Genomic DNA, 13,864 nt, shown 5'->3' with positions numbered 1-13,864 from the left:
ACTGTCAGTGCTCCCCCACAGAGCCAACACTGTCAGTGTTCCCACCAGACAGCCAGCACTGTCAGTGCTCCCCCACAGAGCCAGCACTGTCAGTGCTCCTACCACACAGCCAGCACTGTCAGTGCTCCCACCACACAGCCAGCACTGTCAGTGCTCCCCCACATAGCCAGCACTGTCAGTGCTCCCCCCACACAGACAGCACTGTCAGTGCTCCCCCCCACACAGCCAGCAGTGTCAGTGCTTCCTCCACACAGCCAGCACTGTCAGTGCTCCCCACACAGCCAGCACTGTCAGTGCTCCCCCCACACAGACAGCACTGTCAGTGCTCCCCACACAGACAGCACTGTCAGTGCTACCCCCACTCAGCCAGCACTGTCAGTGCTCCCCACAGAGCCAGCACTGTCAGTGCTCCCCCACATAGCCAGCACTGTCAGTCCTCCACCCACACAGCCAGCACTGTCAGTGCTCCCCCACAAAGCCAGCACTGTCAGTGCTCCCACCACACAGCCAGCACTGTGAGTGCTCCCCCCACGCCGACAGCACTGTCAGTGCTACCCCCACTCAGCCAGCACTGTCAGTGCTCCCCACACAGACAGCACTGTCAGTGCTCCCCCACACAGCCAGCACTGTCAGTGCTCCTCCCCACACAGGCAGCACTGTCAGTGCTCCCACCACACAGCCAGCACTGTCAGTGCTCCCCCCACGCAGACAGCACTGTCAGTGCTCCCCCACACAGCCAGCACTGTCAGTGCTCCCCCCACACAGCCAGCACTGTCATTTCTCTAACCACACAGCCAGCAATGTCAGTGAGCCCCCCACGCAGACAACACTGTCAGTGCTCCCCCACACAGCCAGCACTGTCTGTGCTCCCCCCACACAGCCAGCAATGTCAGGGCTCCCACCACACAGCCAGCTCTGTCAGTGCTCCCCACACAGCCAGCACAGTCAGTGCTCCCACCACACAGCCAGCACTGCCAGTGCTCCCACCACACAGCCAGCACTGTCAGTGCTCCCAACACACAGCCAGCACTGCCAGTGCTCCCACTGCATAGCCAGCACTGGCAGTGCTCCCCCCACACAGCCAGCAGTGTCAGTGCACCCCCACACAGCCAGCACTGTCAGTGCTCCCACCACACAGCCAGCACTGTCAGTGCTCCCACCACACAGCCAGCACTGTCAGTGCTCCCCACACAGCCAGAACTGTCAGTGCTCCCACCATACAGCCAGCACTGTCAGTGCTCCCCACACAGACAGCACTGTCAGTGCTCCGACCACACAGCCAGCGCTGTCAGTGCTCCCCCACACAGCCAGCACTGTCCGTGCTCCCAACACACAGCCAGCACTGTCAGTGCTCCCACCACACAGCCAGCACTGTCAGTGCTCCCCACACAGCCAGAACTGTCAGTGCTCCCACCATACAGCCAGCACTGTCAGTGTTCTCCACACAGCCAGCACTGACAGTGCTCCGACCACACAGCCAGCGCTGTCAGTGGTCCCACCACACAGCTAGCACAGTCAGTGCTCCCCCCACACAGCCAGCAATGTCAGTGCTCCCCCACAGAGCCAGCACTGTCAGTGTTCCCCACACAGCCAGAACTGTCAGTGCTCCCACCTTACAGCCAGCACTGTCAGTGTTCCCCACACAGCCAGAACTGTCAGTGCTCCCACCACACAGCCAGCACTGTCAGTGCTCCCCACACAGCCAGAACTGTCAGTGCTCCCACCATACAGCCAGCACTGTCAGTGCTCCCCACACAGCCAGCACTGTCAGTGCTCCGACCACACAGTCAGCGCTGTCAGTGCTCCCAACACACAGCCAGCACTGTCAGTGCTCCCACCACACAGCCAGCACTGTCAGTGTTCCCCACACAGCCAGAACATTCAGTGCTCCCACCATACAGCCAGCACTGTCAGTGTTCCCTACACAGCCAGAACTGTCAGTGCTCCCACCACACAGCCAGCACTGTCAGTGCTCCCACAACACAGCCAGCACTGTCAGTGCTCCCCACACAGCCAGAACTGTCACTGCTCCCCACACAGCCAGCACTGTCAGTGCTCCTCCACACAGCCCGCACTGTCCGTGCTCCCACCACACAGCCAGCACTGTCAGTGCTCCCACCACACAGCCAGCACTGTCAGTGATCCCCCCACACAGCCAGCACTGTCAGGGCTCCCCCCACACAGCCAGCACTGTCAGTGCTCCCACCACACAGCCAGCACTGTCAGTGCTCCCCCACAGAGCCAGCACTGTCAGTGCTCCCCCACACAGCCAGCACTGTCAGTGCTCCCACTACTCAGCCAGCACTGTCAGTCCTCCCACACACAGACAGCACTGTCAGTGCTCCCACCACACAGTCGGCACTGCCAGTGCTCCCACCACACAGCCAGCACTGTCAGTGCCCCCACCCCACACAGCCAGCACTATCAGTGCTCCCCCCACACAGTCGGCACTGCCAGTGCTGCCACCACACAGCCAGCACTTTCAGTGCCCCCACCCCAAACAGCCAGCACTATCAGTGCTCCCGCACAGCCAGCATTGTCAGTGCTCCCACCACACAGCCAGCACTGCCAGTGCTCCCCCACACAGCCAGCACTGTCAGTGCTCCCACCACACAGCCAGCGCTGTCAGTGCTCCCCCACACAGCCAGCACTGTCCGTGCTCCCAACACACAGCCAGCACTGTCAGTGCTCCCACCACACAGCCAGCACTGTCAGTGCTCCCCACACAGCCAGAACTGTCAGTGCTCCCACCATACAGCCAGTACTGTCAGTGTTCTCCACACAGCCAGCGCTGTCAGTGGTCCCCCCACACAGCTAGCACAGTCAGTGCTCCCCCCACACAGCCAGCAATGTCAGTGCTCCCCCACAGAGCCAGCACTGTCAGTGCTCCCCCCCACAGCCAGCAGTGTCAGTGCACCCCCACACAGCCAGCACTGTCAGTGCTCCCACCACACAGCCAGCACTGTCAGTGCTCCCACCACACAGCCAGCACTGTTAGTGCTCCCCACACAGCCAGAACTGTCAGTGCTCCCACCATACAGCCAGCACTGTCAGTGCTCCCCACACAGCCAGCACTGTCAGTGCTCCGACCACACAGCCAGCGCTGTCAGTGCTCCCAACACACAGCCAGCACTGTCAGTGCTCCCACCACACAGCCAGCACTGTCAGTGTTCCCCACACAGCCAGAACTGTCAGTGCTCCCACCATACAGCCAGCACTGTCAGTGTTCCCCACACAGCCAGAACTGTCAGTGCTCCCACCACACAGCCAGCACTGTCAGTGCTCCCACAACACAGTCAGCACTGTCAGTGCTCCCCACACAGCCAGCACTGTCAGTGCTCCTCCACACAGCCCGCACTGTCCGTGCTCCCACCACACAGCCAGCACTGTCAGTGCTCCCACCACACAGCCAGCACTGTCAGTGATCCCCCCACACAGCCAGCACTGTCAGGGCTCCCCCCACACAGCCAGCACTGTCAGTGCTCCCACCACACAGCCAGCACTGTCAGTGCTCCCCCACAGAGTCAGCACTGTCAGTGCTCCCCCACACAGCCAGCACTGTCAGTGCTCCCACTACTCAGCCAGCACTGTCAGTCCTCCCACACACAGACAGCACTGTCAGTGCTCCCACCACACAGTCGGCACTGCCAGTGCTCCCACCACACAGCCAGCACTGTCAGTGCCCCCACCCCACACAGCCAGCACTATCAGTGCTCCCCCCACACAGTCGGCACTGCCAGTGCTCCCACCACACAGCCAGCACTTTCAGTGCCCCCACCCCACACAGCCAGCACTATCAGTGCTCCCGCACAGCCAGCATTGTCAGTGCTCCCACCACACAGCCAGCACTGCCAGTGCTCCCCCACACAGCCAGCACTGTCAGTGCTCCCACCACACAGCCAGCACTTTCAGTGCTCCCACCACACAGCCAGCACTGCCAGTGCTCCCCCACACAGACAGCACAGTCAGTGCTCCCACCACACAGACAGCACTGTCAGTGCTCCCACCACACAGCCAGCACTGTCAGTGCTCCCACCACACAGCCAGCACTGTCAGTGCTCCCACCACACAGCCAGCACTGCCAGTGCTCCCCACACAGCCAGCACAGTCAATGCTCCCCATACAGCCAGCACTGTCAATGCTCCACCACACAGCCAGCACTGCCAGTGCTCCCACCACACAGCCAGCACTGTCAGTGCTCCCACCACACAGCCAGCACTGTCAGTGCTCCCACCACACAGCCAGCACTGTCAGTGCTCCCATACAGCCAGCATTGTCAGTGCTACCAACACACAGCCAGCACTGTCAGTGCTCCCACCACACAGCCAGCACTGTCAGTGCTCCCACCACACAGCCAGCACTGTCAGTGCTCCCCCACACAGCCAGCTCTGTCAGTGCTAACCCCACACAGCCAGCACTGTCAGTGATCCCCACACACAGCCAGCACTCTCAGTGCTCCCCCACACAGCCAGAACTGTCAGTGCTCCCCACACAGCCAGCCCTGTCAGTGCTCCCCCACACAGCCAGCACTGCCAGTGCTCCCCCACACAGCCAGCACTGACAGTGCTCACCCACAGAGCCAGCACTGTCAGTGCTCCCACCACACAGCTTAAACTGACTGTGCTCCCCCACACAGCCAGCACTGTCAGTGCTCCCCCATACAGCCAGCACTGTCAATGCTCCCCCACACAGCCAGCACTGCCAGTGCTCCCACCACACAGCCAGCACTGTCATCCTCCCCCACACAGCCAGCACTGTCAGTGCTCCCCCACACAGCCAGCGCTGTCAGTGCTCCCCACACAGCCAGCACTGTCAGTGCTCCCCCACACAGCTAGCACTGTCAATGCTTCCCACCCAGCCAGCACTGTCAGTGACCCCCCACACAGCCAGCACTGTCAGTGCTCCCCACACAGCCAGAACTGTCAGTGACCCCCCACACAGCCAGCACTATCAGTGCTCCCCACACAGCCAGCACTGTCAGTGCACCCCCACAGAGCCAGAACTGTCAGTGCTCCCCCACACAGCCAGCACTGTCACTACTCCCACCACACAACCAGCACTGTCAGTGCTCCCCCACACAGCCAGCACTGTCAGTGCTCCACCCTCACAGACAGCACTGTCAGTGCTCCCACCACACAGCCAGCACTGTCAGTGCTCCCACCACACAGCCAGCACTGTCAGTGCTCCCCACACAGCCAGCACTGTCAGTGCTCCCACCACACAGCCAGCACTGTCAGTGCTCCCCCACGTAGCCAGCACTGTCAGTGCTCCCCCACACAGCCAGCACTGTCAGTGCTCCCACCACACAGCCAGCACTGTCAGTGCCCCCACCACACAACCAGCACTGTCAGTACTCCCACCACACAGCCAGCACTGTCAGTGCCCCCACCCCACACAGCCAGCACTATCAATGCTCACCAACAGCCAGCACTGTCAGTGCTCCCCCCACACAGCCAGCACTGATAGAGCTCCGACCACACAGCCAGCACTGTCAGTGCTACCCCACACAGCCAGCACTGTCAGTGCTGTCACTACAAATCCAGCACTGTCAGTGATCCCCCATACAGCCAGCACTGTCAGTGCTCCCCCCACACAGCCAGCACTGTCAGTGCTACCCCACACAGCCAGCACTGTCAGTGCTCTCACCTCACAGCCAGCACTGTCAGTGCTTCCCCCACAGAGACATCACTGTCAGTGCCCCCCACACAGCCAGCACTGACTGTGCTCCTCCCACACAGCCAGCACTGTCACTGCTCCCCCCACACAGCCAGCACTGTCAGTGCTTCCGCACACAGCCAGCACTGTCAGTGCTCCCACTACACAGCCAGCACTGTCAGTGCTCCCCCCACACAGCCAGCACTTCCAGTGCTACCCCACACAGCCAGCACTGTCAGTGCTCCCACCACACAGCCAGCACTGTCAGTGCTCCCCACACAGACAGCACTGGAAATGCTCCCTCCAAACTGTGTCTGTGTCTCTGTCTGTGTAGCTGTGTCTGTCTGTGTCTCTCTATCTGTCTCTCTCTCTGACCCTGTCTCTGTCTCTGCCTGTGTCTCTGTCTCTCTCTGTGTCTCTGTCTGTATCTCTGTCTCTGTCCCTGTCTCTGTCTGTGTCCCTGTCTCTGTCTGCGTCTCTGTCTGTGTCTCTGTCTCTGTCTGTGTCCCTGTCTCTGTCTGTGCCCCTGTCTCTCTCTGTGTCTCTGTCTGTGTCTTTGTGTTTGTCTGTGTCTTAGTCTGTCTGTGTCTCTGTCTATGTCTGTGTCTCTGTCTGTATCTCTGTCTGTGTCTCTGTGTCTGTCTATCTCTCTCTGTGTCTTTGTGTCTGTCTGTGTCTCAGTCTCTGTCTCTGTCTCTGTCTGTGTCTCTGTGTCTGTCGGTCTCTGTGTCTCACTCTCTATCTCTGTCTGTATCTCCGTGTCTGTCAGTGTCTCAGTCTCTGTCTCTATCTGCTGCACAGACTGGGTTTAGGTGTGAGGCACCCACCCAGCTGATCGGCATTGGGGGAGTCACACACACCCAGCTGACTGGCCATGGTGGAGGCACACACCCAGCTGATCGGAAATGGGGAGAGGCACACACCCAGCTGATCGGCAATGGGGAGAGGCACACATCCAGCTGATCGGCAATGGGGAGAGGCACACATCCAGCTGATCGGCGTTGGGGGAGTCACACACACCCAGTTGATCGGCAATGTGAGGAAGCACACACCCAGCTGATCGGCACTGGGGGGAAGCACAAACACAGCTTACGGGCCATGGGGAGTCACACTGAACCAGCTGATCGGCCATGGGAGAGTTACACAGACCCAGTTGATCGGCCATGGGGAAGTCACAATGACCCAGCTGATCGGCCATGGGGGAGTCACACAGATCCAGCTCATCGGCCATGGTGGATTCACACTGAACCAGCTGATCGGCCATGGGAGAGTCACACAGACCCAGTTGCTCGGCCATGGGGGTGTCACACTGATCCAGCTGATCGGCCATGGGGGAGTCACACCCACCCACCGACAGTCTCTCCTGGTAATGCAGAATGGGAAATCTCTGCCTGTGTCTCTGCCTGTATCTGTCCTATTCTCTCTCTGTCTGTGTTTCTGTCTGTCAGCCAGCACTGTCAGTGCTCCCCCGCACAGCCAGCACTGTCAGTGCTCCCCCACAAAGCCAGCACTATCAGTGCTCCCCCACACAGCCAGCACTGTCAGTGCTCCCACCACACAGCCAGCACTGTCAGTGCTCCCCCGCACAGCCAGCACTGTCAGTGCTCCCCCACAATGCCAGCACTGTCAGTGCTCCCCCCACACAGCCAGCACTGTCAGTGCTCCCCACACAGCCAGCACTGTCAGTGCACCCCCCACACAGCCAGCACTGTCAGTGCTCCCACCACACAGCCAGCACTGTCAGTGCTCCCACCACACAGCCAGCACTGTCAGTGCTCCCACCACACAGCCAGCACTGTCAGTGCTCCCCACACACAGCCAGCACTGCCAGTGCACCCCCACACAGCCAGCACTGTCAGTGCACCCCCCACACAGCCAACACTGTCAGTGCTCCCCACACACAGCCAGCACTGCCAGTGCTCCCCCCACACAGCCAGCACTGTCAGTGCTCCCACCACACAGCCAGCACTGTCAGTGCTCCCCCCACACAGCCAGCACTGTCAGTGCTCCCCAGACAGTCAGCACAGTCAGTGCTCCCACACACAGCCAGCACCGCCAGCACTGTCAGTTCTCCCCAACACAGCCAGCACTGTCAGTGCTCCCCAACACAGCCAGCACTGTCAGTGCTCCCCCCACACAGCCAGCACTGTCAGTTCTCCCCAACACAGCCAGCACTGTCAGTGCTCCCCCCACACAGCCAGCACTGTCAGTTCTCCCCAACACAGCCAGCACTGTCAGTGCTCCCCACACAGCGAGCACTGTCAGTTCTCCCACCACACAGCCAGCACTATCAGTTCTCTCATCACACAGGCAGCACTGTCAGTGCTCTCCCCACACAGCCAGCACTGTCAGCGCTCCCCCCACACAGCCAGCACTGTCAGTGCTCCCACCACTCAGCCAGCACTGTCAGTGCACCCCCCACACAGCCATCACTGTCAGGGCTCCCACCACACAGCCAGCACTGCCAGTGCTCCCCCACACAGCCAGCACTGTCAGTGCTCCCCCACACAGCCAGCACTGTCAGGGCTCTCACCACACAGCCAGCACTGTCAGTGCTCCCACCACACAGCCAGCACTGTCAGTGCTCCCCCACAGAGCCAGCACTGTCAGTGCTCCCACCACACAGCCAGCACTGTCAGTGCTCCCCCACACAGCCAGCACTGTCAGTGCTCCCCCCCACACAGCCAGCAGTGTCAGTGCTTCCCCCACACAGCCAGCACTGTCAGTGCTCCCCACACAGCCAGCACTGTCAGTGCTTCCCACACACAGCCAGCACTGTCAGTGCTCCCCCCACACAGACAGCACTGTCAATGCTCCCCACACAGACAGCACTGTCAGTGCTACCCCCACTGAGCCAGCACTGTCAGTGCTCCCCACAGAGCCAGCACTGTCAGTGCTCCCCCACACAGCCAGCACTGTCTGTCCTCCCCCCACACAGCCAGCACTGTCAGTGCTCCCACCACACAGCCAGCACTGTCAGTGCTCCCCCCACGCAGACAGAACTGTCAGTGCTCCCCCACACAGACAGCACTGTCAGTGCTCCCCCACACAGCCAGCACTGTCTGTGCTCCCCCCACACAGCCAGCAATGTCAGGACTCCCACCACACAGCCAGCACTGTCAGTGCTCCCCACACAGCCAGCACTGTCAGTGCTCCCACCACGCAGCCAGCACTGCCAGTGCTCCCACCACACAGCCAGCACTGTCAGAGCTCCAACCAGACAGCCAGCACTGTCAGTGACCCCCCACACAGCTAGCACTGTCAGTGCTCCCCACACAGCCAGCACTGTCAGTGACTCCCCACACAGCCAGCACTATCAGTGCTCCCCACACAGCCAGCACTGTCAGTGCTCCCCCACAGAGCCAGAACTGTCAGTGCTCCCCACACAGCCAGCACTGTCATTGCTCCCACCACGCAGCCAGCACTGCCAGTGCTCCCACCACACAGCCAGCACTGTCAGAGCTCCAACCAGACAGCCAGCACTGTCAGTGCTCCCCCACAGAGCCAGAACTGTCAGTGCTCCCCCACACAGCCAGCACTGTCACTACTCCCACCACACAACCAGCACTGTCAGTGCTCCCCCACACAGCCAGCACTGTCAGTGCTCCCACCACACAGCCAGCACTGTCAGTGCTCCCACCACACAGCCTGCGCTGTCAGTGCTCCCATCACACAGCCAGCACTGTCAGTGCTCCCCCACACAGCCAGCACTGTCAGTGCTCCCACCACACAGCCAGCACTGTCAGTGCTCCCACCACACAGCCTGCGCTGTCAGTGCTCCCACCACATAGCCAGCACTGTCAGTGCTCCCACCACACAGCCAGCACTGTCAGTGCTCCCCCACACAGCCAGCACTGCCCGTGCTCCCACCACACAGCCAGCACTGGCAGTGCTCCCCCCACAGAGCCAGCACTGTCAGTGCTCCCACCACACAGCCAGCACTGTCAGTGCTCCCCCCACACAGCCAGCACTATCAGTGCTCCCCCCACACAGCCTGCACTGTTAGTGCTCCCCACACAGCCAGCACTGTCAGTGCTTCCCCCACATAGCCAGCACTGTCATTGCCCCCGCCACACAGCCAGCACTGTCAGTGCCCCCACCACACAGCCAGCACTGTCAGTGCTCCACCCTCACAGACAGCACTGTCAGTGCTCCCACCACACAGCCAGCACTGTCAGTGCTCCCACCACACAGCCAGCACTGTCAGTGCTCCCCACACAGCCAGCACTGTCAGTGCTCCCACCACACAGCCAGCACTGTCAGTGCTCCCCCACGTAGCCAGCACTGTCAGTGCTCCCCCCACACAGCCAGCACTGTCAGAGCTCCGACCACACAGCCAGCACTGTCAGTGCTACCCCACACAGCCAGCACTGTCAGTGCTGTCACTACAAAGCCAGCACTGTCAGTGATCCCCCCACACAGCCAGCACTGTCAGTGCTCACCCCACACAGCCAGCACTGTCAGTGCTCACCCCACACAGCCAGCACTGTCAGTGCTCCCCCACACAGCCAGCACTGTCAGTGCTCACCCCACACAGCCAGCACTGTCAGTGCTCCCCCATACAGCCAGCACTGTCAGTGCTCCCCCCACACAGCCAGCACTGTCAGTGCTCCCCCCACACAGCCAGCACTGTCAGTGCTACCCCACACAGCCAGCACTGTCAGTGCTCTCACCTCACAGCCAGCACTGTCAGTGCTTCCCCCACAGAGACATCACTGTCAGTGCCCCCCACACAGCCAGCACTGACTGTGCTCCTCCCACACAGCCAGCACTGTCAGTGCTCCCCCCATACAGCCAGCACTGTCAGTGCTTCCGCACACAGCCAGCACTGTCAGTGCTCCCACTACACAGCCAGCACTGTCAGTGCACCCCCCACACAGCCAGCACTGTCAGTGCTCCCCCCACACAGCCAGCACTTCCAGTGCTACCCCACACAGCCAGCACTGTCAGTGCTCCCACCACACAGCCACCACTGTCAGTGCTCCCACACAGACAGCACTGGAAATGCTCCCTCCAAACTGTGTCTGTGTCTCTGTCTGTGTAGCTGTGTCTGTCTGTGTCTCTCTATCTGTCTCTCTCTCTGACCCTGTCTCTGTCTCTGCCTGTGTCCCTGTCTCTCTCTGTGTCTCTGTCTGTATCTCTGTCTCTGTCCCTGTCTCTGTCTGTGTCTCTGTCTCTGTCTGTGTCCCTGTCTCTGTCTGTGCCCCTGTCTCTCTCTGTGTCTCTGTCTGTGTCTTTGTGTTTGTCTGTGTCTTAGTCTGTCTGTGTCTCTGTCTATGTCTGTGTCTCTGTCTGTATCTCTGTCTGTGTCTCTGTGTCTGTCTATCTCTCTCTGTTTCTTTGTGTCTGTCTGTGTCTCAGTCTCTGTCTCTGTCTCTGTCTGTGTCTCTGTGTCTGTCGGTCTCTGTGTCTCACTCTCTATCTCTGTCTGTATCTCCGTGTCTGTCAGTGTCTCAGTCTCTGTCTCTATCTGCTGCACAGACTGGGTTTAGGTGTGAGGCACCCACCCAGCTGATCGGCATTGGGGGAGTCACACACACCCAGCTGACTGGCCATGGTGGAGGCACACACCCAGCTGATCGGAAATGGGGAGAGGCACACACCCAGCTGATCGGCAATGGGGAGAGGCACACATCCAGCTGATCGGCAATGGGGAGAGGCACACATCCAGCTGATCGGCGTTGGGGGAGTCACACACACCCAGTTGATCGGCAATGTGAGGAAGCACACACCCAGCTGATCGGCACTGGGTGGAAGCACAAACACAGCTGACGGGCCATGGGGAGTCACACTGAACCAGCTGATCGGCCATGGGAGAGTTACACAGACCCAGTTGATCGGCCATGGGGAAGTCACAATGACCCAGCTGATCGGCCATGGGGGAGTCACACAGATCCAGCTCATCGGCCATGGTGGATTCACACTGACCCAGCTGATCGGCCATGGAGGAGTCACACAGACCCAGTTGCTCGGCCATGGGGGTGTCACACTGATCCAGCTGATCGGCCATGGGGGAGTCACACCCACCCACCGACAGTCTCTCCTTGTAATGCAGAATGGGAAATCTCTGCCTGTGTCTCTGCCTGTATCTGTCCTATTCTCTCTCTGTCTGTGTTTCTGTCTGTCAGCCAGCACTGTCAGTGCTCCCCCGCACAGCCAGCACTGTCAGTGCTCCCCCACAAAGCCAGCACTGTCAGTGCTCCCCCCACACAGCCAGCACTGTCAGTGCTCCCACCACACAGCCAGTACTGTCAGTGCACCCCCACACAGCCAGCACTGTCAGTGCTCCCCACACACAGCCAGCACTGCCAGTGCACCCCCACACAGCCAGCACTGTGAGTGCACCCCCCACACAGCCAGCACTGTCAGTGCTCCCCACACACAGCCAGCACTGCCAGTGCTCCCCCCACACAGCCAGCACTGTCAGTGCTCCCACCACACAGCCAGCACTGTCAGTGCTCCCCCCACACAGCCAGCACTGTCAGTGCTCCCCAGACAGTCAGCACAGTCAGTGCTCCCCCACACAGCCAGCACCGTCAGTGCTCCCCCCACACAGCCAGCACTGTCAGTTCTCCCCAACACAGCCAGCACTGTCAGTGCTCCCCAACACAGCCAGTACTGTCAGTGCTCCCCCACACAGCCAGCACTGTCAGTTCTCCCCAACACAGCCAGCACTGTCAGTGCTCCCCCCACACAGCCAGCACTGTCAGTTCTCCCCAACACAGCCAGCACTGTCAGTGCTCCCCAGACAGTCAGCACAGTCAGTGCTCCCCCCTACAGCCAGCACTGTCAGTTCTCCCCAACACAGGCAGCACTGTCAGTTCTCCCACCACACAGCCAGCACTGTCAGTGCTCCCACCACACAGCCAGCACTGTCAGTGCTCCCCCACACAGCCAGCACTGTCAGTTCTCCCACCACACAGGCAGCACTGTCAGTGCTCTCCCCACACAGCCAGCACTGTCAGCGCTCCCCCCACACAGCCAGCACTGTCAGTGCTCCCACCACTCAGCCAGCACTGTCAGTGCACCCCCACACAGCCAGCACTGTCAGGGCTCCCACCACACAGCCAGCACTGCCAGTGCTCCCCCACACAGCCAGCACTGTCAGGGCTCTCACCACACAGCCAGCACTGTCAGTGCTCCCACCACACAGCCAGCACTGTCAGTGCTCCCCCACAGAGCCAGCACTGTCAGTGCTCCCACCACACAGCCAGCACTGTCAGTGCTCCCCCACACAGCCAGCACTGTCAGTGCTCCCCCCCACACAGCCAGCAGTGTCAGTGCTTCCCCCACACAGCCAGCACTGTCAGTGCTCCCCACGCAGCCAGCACTGTCAGTGCTACCCACACACAGCCAGCACTGTCAGTGCTCCCCCCACACAGACAGCACTGTCAATGCTCCCCACACAGACAGCACTGTCAGTGCTACCCCCACTGAGCCAGCACTGTCAGTGCTCCCCACAGAGCCAGCACTGTCAGTGCTCCCCCACACAGCCAGCACTGTCTGTCCTCCCCCCACACAGCCAGCACTGTCAGTGCTCCCACCACACAGCCAGCACTGTCAGTGCTCCCCCCACGCAGACAGAACTGTCAGTGCTCACCCACACAGACAGCACTGTCAGTGCTCCCCCACACAGCCAGCACTGTCTGTGCTCCCCCCACACAGCCAGCAATGTCAGGACTCCCACCACACAGCCAGCACTGTCAGTGCTCCCCACACAGCCAGCACTGTCAGTGCTCCCACCACACAGCCAGCACTGCCAGTGCTCCCACCACACAGCCAGCACTGTCAGAGCTCCCACCAGACAGCCAGCACTGTCAGTGACCCCCCACACAGCTAGCACTGTCAGTGCTCCCCACACAGCCAGCACTGTCAGTGACTCCCCACACAGCCAGCACTATCAGTGCTCCCCACACAGCCAGCACTGTCAGTGCTCCCCCACAGAGCCAGAACTGTCAGTGCTCCCCCACACAGCCAGCACTGTCACTACTCCCACCACACAACCAGCACTGTCAGTGCTCCCCCACACAGCCAGCACTGTCAGTGCTCCCACCACACAGCCAGCACTGTCAGTGCTCCCACCACACAGCCTGCGCTGTCAGTGCTCCCATCACACAGCCAGCACTGTCAGTGCTCCCCCACACAGCCAGCACTGTCAGTGCTCCCACCACACAGCCAGCACTGTCAGTGCTCCCACCACACAGCCTGC

This window comes from Scyliorhinus torazame, chromosome 5 (genome assembly GCF_047496885.1).
Source record: "Scyliorhinus torazame isolate Kashiwa2021f chromosome 5, sScyTor2.1, whole genome shotgun sequence".
In the NCBI taxonomy this organism is placed as follows: Eukaryota; Metazoa; Chordata; class Chondrichthyes; order Carcharhiniformes; family Scyliorhinidae; genus Scyliorhinus; species Scyliorhinus torazame.
Note: the sequence above shows the minus strand (reverse complement) of the source record.